Source organism: Leopardus geoffroyi, chromosome B1, assembly GCF_018350155.1.
Source record: "Leopardus geoffroyi isolate Oge1 chromosome B1, O.geoffroyi_Oge1_pat1.0, whole genome shotgun sequence".
Lineage (NCBI taxonomy): Eukaryota > Metazoa > Chordata > Mammalia > Carnivora > Felidae > Leopardus > Leopardus geoffroyi.
In genome coordinates, this window is record NC_059327.1 from 99,310,591 (window position 1) to 99,320,667 (window position 10,077).

The window sequence follows — 10,077 nt, forward strand, 5'->3', positions numbered from 1 at the left end:
GATCGGACTTGGGTCAGCCTTCCAAGTCTGGGGCTCCTCAGGCTTGGCCCTCTTGACTCTGGAGTGGTGGACCCATGGAATGAGACCTGTATGAGGCCCTGTCCGCTGTGGTTTGAGAGGGTCTTTTTCCAGTCTTTGATCTTGAACAAGTCCCCTGGTGAGAGGGGATATAGACGTGCAGGCAGCCCCACAGCACAAAGTGCAGGCTTACAACCTGGTCTCCTTGGCGGGTGATGATGGTGCCAGTTTTGGCATGATGGGGCAAGACCTGGTGGTTCAGGAGGGAGTGGCCACTGGTTCCCCTGCAGGTCCAGGTAGTGGGGCCCCAGTGAGGTCAGGTTGCTGGCCAAAGTCTCCCTTGGCTCCTTGATAGCTGAGGCACTGACCACCCACTTGGAGCCACACACGGGGCTGGTGTGGCCCAGGAGGCCAGGGCCAGGGAAAAAGCACAGGGGCTGGATCTCATGGCTGATGGTCCCACTGCAGCCTCACCATGATGATCTGCACCACCCGTACCAAGCTCTCGGGGTACTTGGTGAACATGGTCGAGAAGGCCTTCACTGGCAGCTGCAGCACTGTGGAGTCTTGGGCCACCCAGGCAGATGCAGTGCTCCTGGGGGTGCTGGTGGCCGGTGATGATGTCCAAGATGCTCAGGAGGCTGTTGACACTGTTCCCAAGGACCACTTCCTTCACCACACATTTCTTCCCCTCAGATCCTGGCAGACAGAGCTCCAGCAGCCCATCCTGCAGCACACAGATACTGGCATCCAGCTGGCCTGGCTGGAAGACAGTCAACCTGGCTGAGCTGCTGGAAGACCATGTGTCGGCAGAGCTCCAGGAAGAGTGGCTTCTTGAAATGGCCCAGTACCCGGACATTCTTGAGCATGTAGAGCACCTTGGAGGGCAGGTGGGAGTTACCAAGGTCATCCTCATCAAGGCAGCTTCAAGCACCGTGGGCAGGGGCTCCTTCCGTTGTAGTGTTGGTGCCTCTTTCTGGATGCACGGGATCTTCAATGCCTGGGGCCATCTGGGCCTGGAGTTTTCTGCACTCAGTCTCAGTCTGCATACTCGCAGGAGGATGAATACGGCTGTGACCAGCACTGCGACTCCAGCCCTAATCATCATGCCCAGCACCCCCTTATTAGCCGCTATCTTGGCTGCTTTGCCAGCTAGGCGATTTCCTCATGCTGTAGGGTTGTAAGCCAGACAGCCTCGAGGAGCTTTCTTCCCTGCTGCGGTGAGGCCCCTCTCTTTGTAGATTGCCCCCATATACTTGTACAGTAGCAAAGGTGTACAGGGAGTCGGTTGGCTTGCTTGTCCTTGTGAATGGTGAGGGCTCGGATTAAGGCATGTCACTACATACCCTGCCTTTCAAATGCCCTCTGTGATGAAACTGCTACCATCACTGAACAAGGTGAGGTCTAAGTTCTGTCCAGCCTGGTCACACAGATCTGGGCAACTTGCAAATGCTTTATCAGTCACCTTAGAACAGTCATGATCTGGTTTCCCTTCCTCAGAACGTAGGAAAGTTGCAGGGTTCAGCATTTGCACTGCTTTAAGAGTGACCAGTGGATTCTCACAGAGGAGCCCCTGGTGTTGTGCTAGCTGAGAGTTGGAGAAGCAGGAAAGTGTCTTCTCATGCACAAAGAGATTCCACAGTGAAACAGTCTGTGGCCAGCCAAAACCTGCTGGAAGGGACCCTCAAGGATGCACAGTGATACATCAACCTTATCACTTGGAATCCAAGAGAAGTAAGCCCCCCATCAACCTAGCTGAGGTTCTAGCTGAGGAGGGTGTACGGGTTCAGGACCACTGAGTGCCAGGCTTGAATTGGTTGGTACCGTCCTCCTGGCTTCTTGACTGGCAAGAGCAGGGTGTTACAGGGTGACTGGCATTCAACAAGAATGCCTGATTTCTTGGATGCCTGCCCTTGCCTCTTGTGGGAGGGGGCATTTCCACCTGCAGTTGAACCCCTGGGATTAACTCTACAATGACAGGTTGTGGGCAAGTCTGGGGAGGGGCGGGTTGTCCTCAGCCTATACAGTGGGGAAGGCAGTCCTGAATTGGGGCAGGCCGCTTGGTTGGGCCTGGGGACAGAATAGCCTCCATTTGGATCTGATCAGAGATTGGTGCACCCCCTTGGCTCAAAGGTTATTTGGGCCCCCAGCTTTGAGAGTATATTTGGGCCAAGTAGAGGGATAGGGCACTCAGGTAGGTAGAGGAATTCATGCCATACCAGTGGCCTCCGAATTCACATAAAAGTCATAATTTGGCCCCCTACTTTTATTTTGACTATGGGCTCATGCGGGCCAAGAAGAAGTGAGCCTGGCCCCCCTCAATCTGAATCTATTCCTGCTTTAATGTCTTTTCTCTTTGCATCAGGCACATTGTTCTTTTGCTAGGAGGTTTTGGGCCTCCCCCTTTTGGGGGGCTGGACCTTCCCCATCCTTTTGTTGTGGCTCTCTTTTGCCTCAGGGTCAAGCAGGGTGTAAGCCTCGCATAGTTTCTCATAATAATCCCTGGGGGATTCCCCTTGGACTGGGCATATTCATGGCCTTCTTTGCCCCTGCTCAAATACCCCAAGAGGAGAGCCTCTTGGTACCGGTGGCTGTGGACTGGCATCTGGAGAGCACCTGCACCTGGTGTGGAGGGCGCAATCTGGCCACTGGTTCAGGAGACAGAGAATCTGCCAAGCCCCGGGGTGGTGGGGAGACCAGAGGTGACAGAGTATCAGGAACTGGGAGGTTCATACAGCAGGGGAAAGATTGGTTCTTCCTCCAGTTCACCGGTGAGAATTTGTGGAGGTCGGGACTTACACAGGAACTGATCAGGGTAACCTGGGTCTCTGGTGACAACATACCAGATGCAGCGGACCATTGGGACATCTAAGGTTGCCTCTGAGAGCCCTCCTACACCAAAGTGGGTCATGCTAACTCACATAGGGTCCTTAACTTGCCAGGGGTTATCTTAATTCCATAGTCTCCCAAAAACCCCTTCTTTGCTTTGTCCCGACTCCATAATGTTCCCGTGAGGCGGAGTCGCAAAGACAGAGGGATGGGGTGCCCCCTCTAAAGAGGAGACCAGTTAGATGCCCATCTGGCCATGTCCTGAAGGAATTTAGGTGACGCTTAGCTGTAGTGGTCTCAGCTTTGTGCCTTGCAATTGGAAACTATTCCGATGCCGCCATAGACTGTGTGTCATTCACCATGGAATTGCAATCGGGCCCACTCAGACTCTGTGAGCTTTTGGGGACCTTAAGTGTGCCCGCCCATGGAGCCACAGAATTTAACTCGACAGGTAAGCCAGACCGAGTTGCACATTCACACTCACATACACATCAGAGGTTATTACATTCCCTCCCACAGCATGTCTACAGATGAGACCACTAAGGTCTCCGGGGAGTGATCAGGTCCCCCCTTCCACCACTACAGGTAGGCTGATGGGGCACCGTAACAGATTTCCTGTCAGTGGGACCACTGAGGTCTCCAGGGAGTGATCAGGTCACCCTTCCACCACTACGGGTGGGCAGGACAGGACAGAATTATTTCCCAGGCCTTACAGATATCTGATGTCATGTCCAAATCCTCCATTGCCAAGTCTCCTCGAGTCTGGTGGGAACGGCGGAGCAGGGCTGGCCCAAGGTGACCAAGCAGGAGACTGCCAAAATCCAGGCAGGGTGCACCTTCTCCGTTGTGATCCCTTGTTCCCTCACCATCTCGCCATTTTCCCAAACCAGTGGCAACAACGGGCCAGTGTGGTTGGGTTTCCAGGTCAGGGAACCAAATGTTACAGAAACTGGTCTGGATCACCCAGAAGAAGAACCAAGCGACACCGGGAAATCTTGGAAAGAAGGAGGTGTATTTTATACTGGTGGGACCCAGAGATCTGAGTCCAGAGTATCAACAGAGGGGACAATTTATAGGCTGATACTTCCGCATTCCTCATTAGCAGTAAATTTGGTGCCTGAGGCAAGCAGGGTGGGAATAAGAACCCAGAAGGGAAGTCTTCAGGCAGGGACTGAAATTCCCTTATCAGTCCTGTTGGCCATCATATAACAGATTTTTCCCTAACAAAAGTACTAGATAACTGAAAGTGTAATAAATTATGGGACAATTTGTTCCTCAAGGAAACAGGTATAGTATTGGGCACACATGTAAATAAAATAGAAATTCTCTTACTGAAATTCTTGGGTAAGATAATTAGAAATTTTAACATGAATATTGAATGAAAGAAAAATACAAGAAATAATAGAAGAGCAACTAACAGAAAAAGGAAAGATTCTAGAGAGATAAAAAGCTACTAACTCAGGGCAGCTGGGTGGCTCAGTCAGTTAAGTGGCTAATTTCAGCTCAGCCGAAGCAACTTAGGCTCCTGATTCTTTGTTCCTCTAAATCCAACCGTGTAAAAAAAAATTTTTTTTACTCTTGAAAAAAAAAAAATTACTTTGCCTTTAAAGCAAGGGGCTCCCAGAATAGTAAAGTTTGGGAGTCTAGATTCAGTGAGGTTTGTGAATAATTCTTATTCTGCATATTCTTACTGTACTTGTATCTGGTAGGTAGATAGTTGAAGAAAGTCTGCATAATTAGAAAATACTCATTTAGCTAAAGTGGAAAACTTGCTTGGAGAGGTGAAGGTGAACAGGTACCAGCTAATATTGGTATATAATTAGCACCAGGCATGTCTAGAATGGGGGTGTGGAGTGAAAGCACAAGGAAAGCATGTAAGTAATGTCCATACGTGTGTGGAAATGGTAATGATAATGGCATGGAAATCTCTGTGTAACAAAAGAAGGACAGAGAAGGGAGCTGCAGATCTCTTCCCCTAAGAGCACAGGGCACATATTGAACAAAAGCAAAGCCATATGTATGCAGAAATCTTTTCAGCAATGTTTTCATTTAAATTCATGGTTATTTAAAAATTTCAAAAGATGTGATGTTTTAAGTTCTATTGATTATTTTAAGCATGTTTAATGTATTTTATAACAATAAATCTTTAGTACAGCACACATATCACATATACAGGTGGACAGAGATGAGCAGTCCTCAACACTAACCTAATTCTTGAAAAATTATTGACAAGAATTCCTACTATACTACAAGAGTGCAGTAAATACTTTCTTCTTCCTTTTTTCTTGTTTATCATGACTTTTCATCTTTTTATGTGGCTAGGATTATATGTCTCATATAATTGTTCCTTTTTCAAAAGTTTTACTAATATTCAAAGAGTGATACTTAAAGGGATGCACTAGGGGCTCCTGGGGGCCTCAGTCAGTTGAGTGTCCGACTTTGGCTCAGGTCATGATCTCATGGTTCATGGGTTCGAGCCCTGTGTCGGGTTTTGCACTGACAGTGTGGAGTCCACTTCAGTGTGGAGTCTGCTCCTTTCCTGCTCATGCTCTCTCTCTCAAAAATAAATAAACATTAAAAAAATAAAGGGATGCCACTAAAATTATGGTAAAAAATTACATTAAAAAATGGTCTTGCATTGTATCCAGGCCCCTTTTATATATGGCTTTCTAACTTATTCCAGATCAGTTTATAAAAACCATGCTTATTATATAGGTTTCATGTTGTAATGCACAGTCTCGATCTTATCTATGTCGTGAACAGGAATATTGATTGAGTTTCTTAGCAAGCAAACATGTATTAGTTTCAATCTTGTAATTCCTCTATCAGTTGTCTGTTTCAGCATAGTCATTCTGAAGAGAAAAAAAAAATTATAGCTACCATACTTATTCAACTACTAGAAATTCCTAGATGCTATCAAGCGGTATCAGAAGACAGGAGTCTGGCTTGGCTTGCTGAAACCTTAGAGCCCACCTGGGTCATGGCTACTTTTGTAGCACTTAAACTTGAATCCTCTCCAGCACTACAATGCATGATCTGGCAATAATCTGGAATCAGTCACTTTTGTGTTTTTTTGTGGTGAGATTGTTTCTCAACCAAGTTGATGCCTAGCAGCTGTGAATATCAAATTTTGCATGAGCTTCTGAAAACAAAAGAAATTATTGTAGCACATGCTTGTAAAACCATAGAGTCAGTCGGCAGGAGTTCCCATCATATAGTTACAGATACTTTTAGGTCAAATTGATAAGGTCTGTTTGCTAGATTATCAACAGCTAACATTGCACTCTTAAAAGGATAGATGTTGCAGTCCTCCAGCTATCCATTTGGTGGGGAGTGTGTGTGAAACACTGAGCTATATAAAAAAGTAGAATGAACAAAGCAGTTAGTTAGGATCAATCCTAAAGATAGTGCTTGTTAAATTACAAACGTTGGGAAATTGTTTAAATCAAACTAATTATAGAAAGATGTTTATTAGCTGCCTTCCATGATCTTAAATACTTTGTATTACTATGCCAAACAGCAAAGAAAGCAACAACACAAACTCAAGCATGGACCTTCAGGAGGGGTTTTGACCTGTGTTCCCGGTGCCCTCCCTGAAGCTCATCAGAGAAGCACTGAATAGGGTGCTGGGTGCTGGTGTGTGTGATCACAATATCCTAGGCTCTAATGCCCTGCCACTTCACAAGGCCAGACCATCAGCTTTGTGAGTGTGCACAATGGTGCATTATTTGTTCAAGACGCTGACATGTGACACTCAAAGATGGAAGCAGGGGAAGGGGCAGAGGCTGCTTGTTCAGCCATCCCATCTGAACCCCCTCCTCTCTCTACCCACTGGCACCGCACAGAGCTGACTCCGCTCAGAGATGGAAAATGGATCCCTGAGCTTTCAGTAAAAGTAGTTGGAAGGGAAATGCTCCACAAAGTGTGTAAATACTCTGCCAAAGCAACACTGGGTTTGGTTTGATTTTGTTTTAGTATTCATTTAACAACCACCGTAGGAGATTCTATACATTTTCATAAATAATATCTGACCCATAAATAAGTGAAGGTTTTTCTGCGTTTGTATATGTTAGTTTCACAAAACAAAACGATATTTTTGTTTGGGAAAATTCACATATAAACATAATAAAATGTCCATGGAAACATCGTAAAACCCAAGATTGTGGTCTAACTTCATTTTAATTCCTATTTTTTTTTTTTTTTAGTAAAAACTAGAATCCTATTTTTTCAAAGATGAGTGTGATTCCTAAAAACAATAAAAATATTTTTTCATCATGAGTAAAGTGCATTAGCATTTTTTCAGTAAAGCACTGAACTATTTTGATAAGTAGGCTGCTTAAGCATGAAAAGATGCTGAATTGAATTTGAACAATGTGAGGGAGGAAGAAAGGATGTGAATCTAAAGCAAGCACCACCTGAACATTATGTCCTTGAACAAAGGAAGAAATAGGATTTCTTATAATCATTCAACCAAAAATAAAAAGTACAAAATGTTCACAGCACAACAGCAACAAGAAAAACAAAAGCCACTAAAGGTGCATCTTCCTTAACTTTTTGCAGTAATTTTCATTATATCTCTCTAAAATTTCCTGCTAATTGATACAGTTGGCATTGAACTACCCGTTGTAGGACCCTGTAATAAAAGAGAGGAAACTCTCTTTTTAATGATCCCAACCGATTAACTATCACTTCAAACACGTGACTAAATCTTTTAGACTTTCACAACAAAAAGATAACTGATCTTTCGAAGTCTTTTTTAACGGTAGGGTCATTACTTTTATGTTAATTACCCATCATTTTGCGAAGCTTACTCTTAGTAGGTAATTTTTTATCATGCAAACTAAATATGTGAAAAGTTACTACTTTCCTTTCACAACATAGTGATTCCTACACGTATATAATTGTTGCGAACTCACCGCTAATTTAAATTAAAATGCTGTATAAATCAATCCTTTGAAAACATGAATAGTATTTTTTGATAAAGTTCCATAATCACTACTTCTAACTTTTATTCATGTACATGTAGATTTTTGTCCATGAGATTAACTGAAATCAAGTTATTTTGGCATATGCCTTAAGGTAGAATGAAGCACTTAAACTAAATCCTTATATTTTGGACTCAGTTACAAAAAATGTTTAAAAATTATTAAATGGTTGACATGGGTTGCCAATCACTGCCAATTGGGCATTTTAGGGGCAGATATATACTACCAAGTCTATCACTTCCCTGGCCACCCTATTTATAATGACACATCCTTTATTCTTTTTTTTTTTTTTTTTTTTTTAATTTTTTTTTTTTTCAATGTTTATTTATTTTTGGGACAGAGAGAGACAGAGCATGAATGGGGGAGGGGCAGAGAGAGAGGGAGACACAGAATCGGAAACAGGCTCCAGGCTCTGAGCCATCAGCCCAGAGCCTGACGCGGGGCTCGAACTCACGGACCGCGAGATCGTGACCTGGCTGAAGTCGGACGCTTAACCGACTGCGCCACCCAGGCGCCCCCACATCCTTTATTCTGTTACTGTGTATCCCTGGTTTAACACATGACAAATTGATCTGCCTTATGCAAGTCCACAGGACAAAACCTTTGTCTCATTCCCCATTGTATGCTAGTCTCTAGAACTAGAAGGACATCTCTGGAAGGATGTAGTAGCTGCTCCATAAATGATCTAGAGAGCACGGCTTTGTAGTCTAAATACTGCGAGTTATGTTACTTCTCTCTGACTCATAAGTGCAAAGTGAAGGTAATCACATCTGAAGATTTACATCAACTAATTTCTTGTTAAATACTTACTCTGTGCGAGGGCCTGTTCTAAAAACTGAGGATAAAACAGCAAAAAACACAGAAGAGAGCCCAGTGAAGTGGAAAAGACAAGTTATCGAAAAGAAATTCCTGCCTTATCAAGGTAGAATGGAACCATGTTAAATCATTAAACAGTCACTTGCTGCTATTATTAACATTCTTATTCCAAGATTTGGAGGTTTATTAGGAGTTCACAGGGGCTTAGTAGTTCGAACTCCAGAGTTCGAAACCAAGACAGCCGACATTGCTAGAGTTAGGCTGTGGGTCAAAGAAATGTGGGAGAAAGATGACATCAAAATGCCAACAGGTGTGTCAAGGAGAAAATCATCTAGAAAGGAGATTAAAGACAAATACATTTAGGATTTAAAGTCCAGATTTGGGGAAAGGAAGAATGGGCTAAAGCAAACTGGGATGAAATCAGTTGGGAAGGTAGGAAGGATTACTGAGAGATATTATAGGCAGGCCTGAGCATATTTAGGAGGAAAAGGTAGGCTTTAAGGACCATGAGGAGGAATAGACAGGAATTGTCCAGGGACTTAGCGTGTTTTTAAAAACATTTTTTAACGTTTATTTATTTTTTGAAAAAGAGAAAGATGAGGGAGGGGAGAGGGGCAGAGAGAGAGGGAGACACAGAATCTGAAGCAGGTTCCAGGCTCTGAGCTGTCAGCACAGAGCCCAACACGGGACTCCAACTCACGAACCACAAGATCATGACCTGAGTCGAAGTTGGACACATAACCAACTGAGCCCCCCAGGCACCCCAGGACTTAGCTTATTTTTGACATCATTCTGATACAATTATTTTCCATATTAACACAATATACTATATTTTTTAAAAAACACACAGGTTTGGGACTTGGAAGATGTATGTTACAGTTTATTTAGTTTTTGATCTTTCACAAATCATGCAGCTTATTTAGATCTTAGGTCCCTTATTTTAAAATGAAGTATTATAATGTTTTATGGGAACCTATCTCTTATTCTAGAAGTCATCCCCTTATCCTTATAATGACCTTATACTCTTCATTTTGAAAATAAATGATTTCACATAATTTAAAATGTATTTTGAATAAAATCTTGCATTTATGAAATCACAAAATACACTTAACTTTTGCAGCTGACACATTTTTGTATATGGCAACAAAAGCACTCTCAATAAACTATATCTGTTTATTTAGGGGGAAAATGAGTAGAGAAAGGCACATGTGGTCAGTAAATTTATTTTTTGGATTTTACAGAGTACACAGATTTTTTTGGCATGAAAGTGTGATCATAGAGCACGTCTAATTTTTTTTAAGTTTATTTATTTATTTTGTGAGAGAATGAGAGTGGAGAAGGGGCAGAGAGAAGGAGAGGAAAAGAATCCCAAGCAGATTCTGCAATGTCAGCAAAGACCCCAATGCAGAGCTCTATCTTATGAACCAGG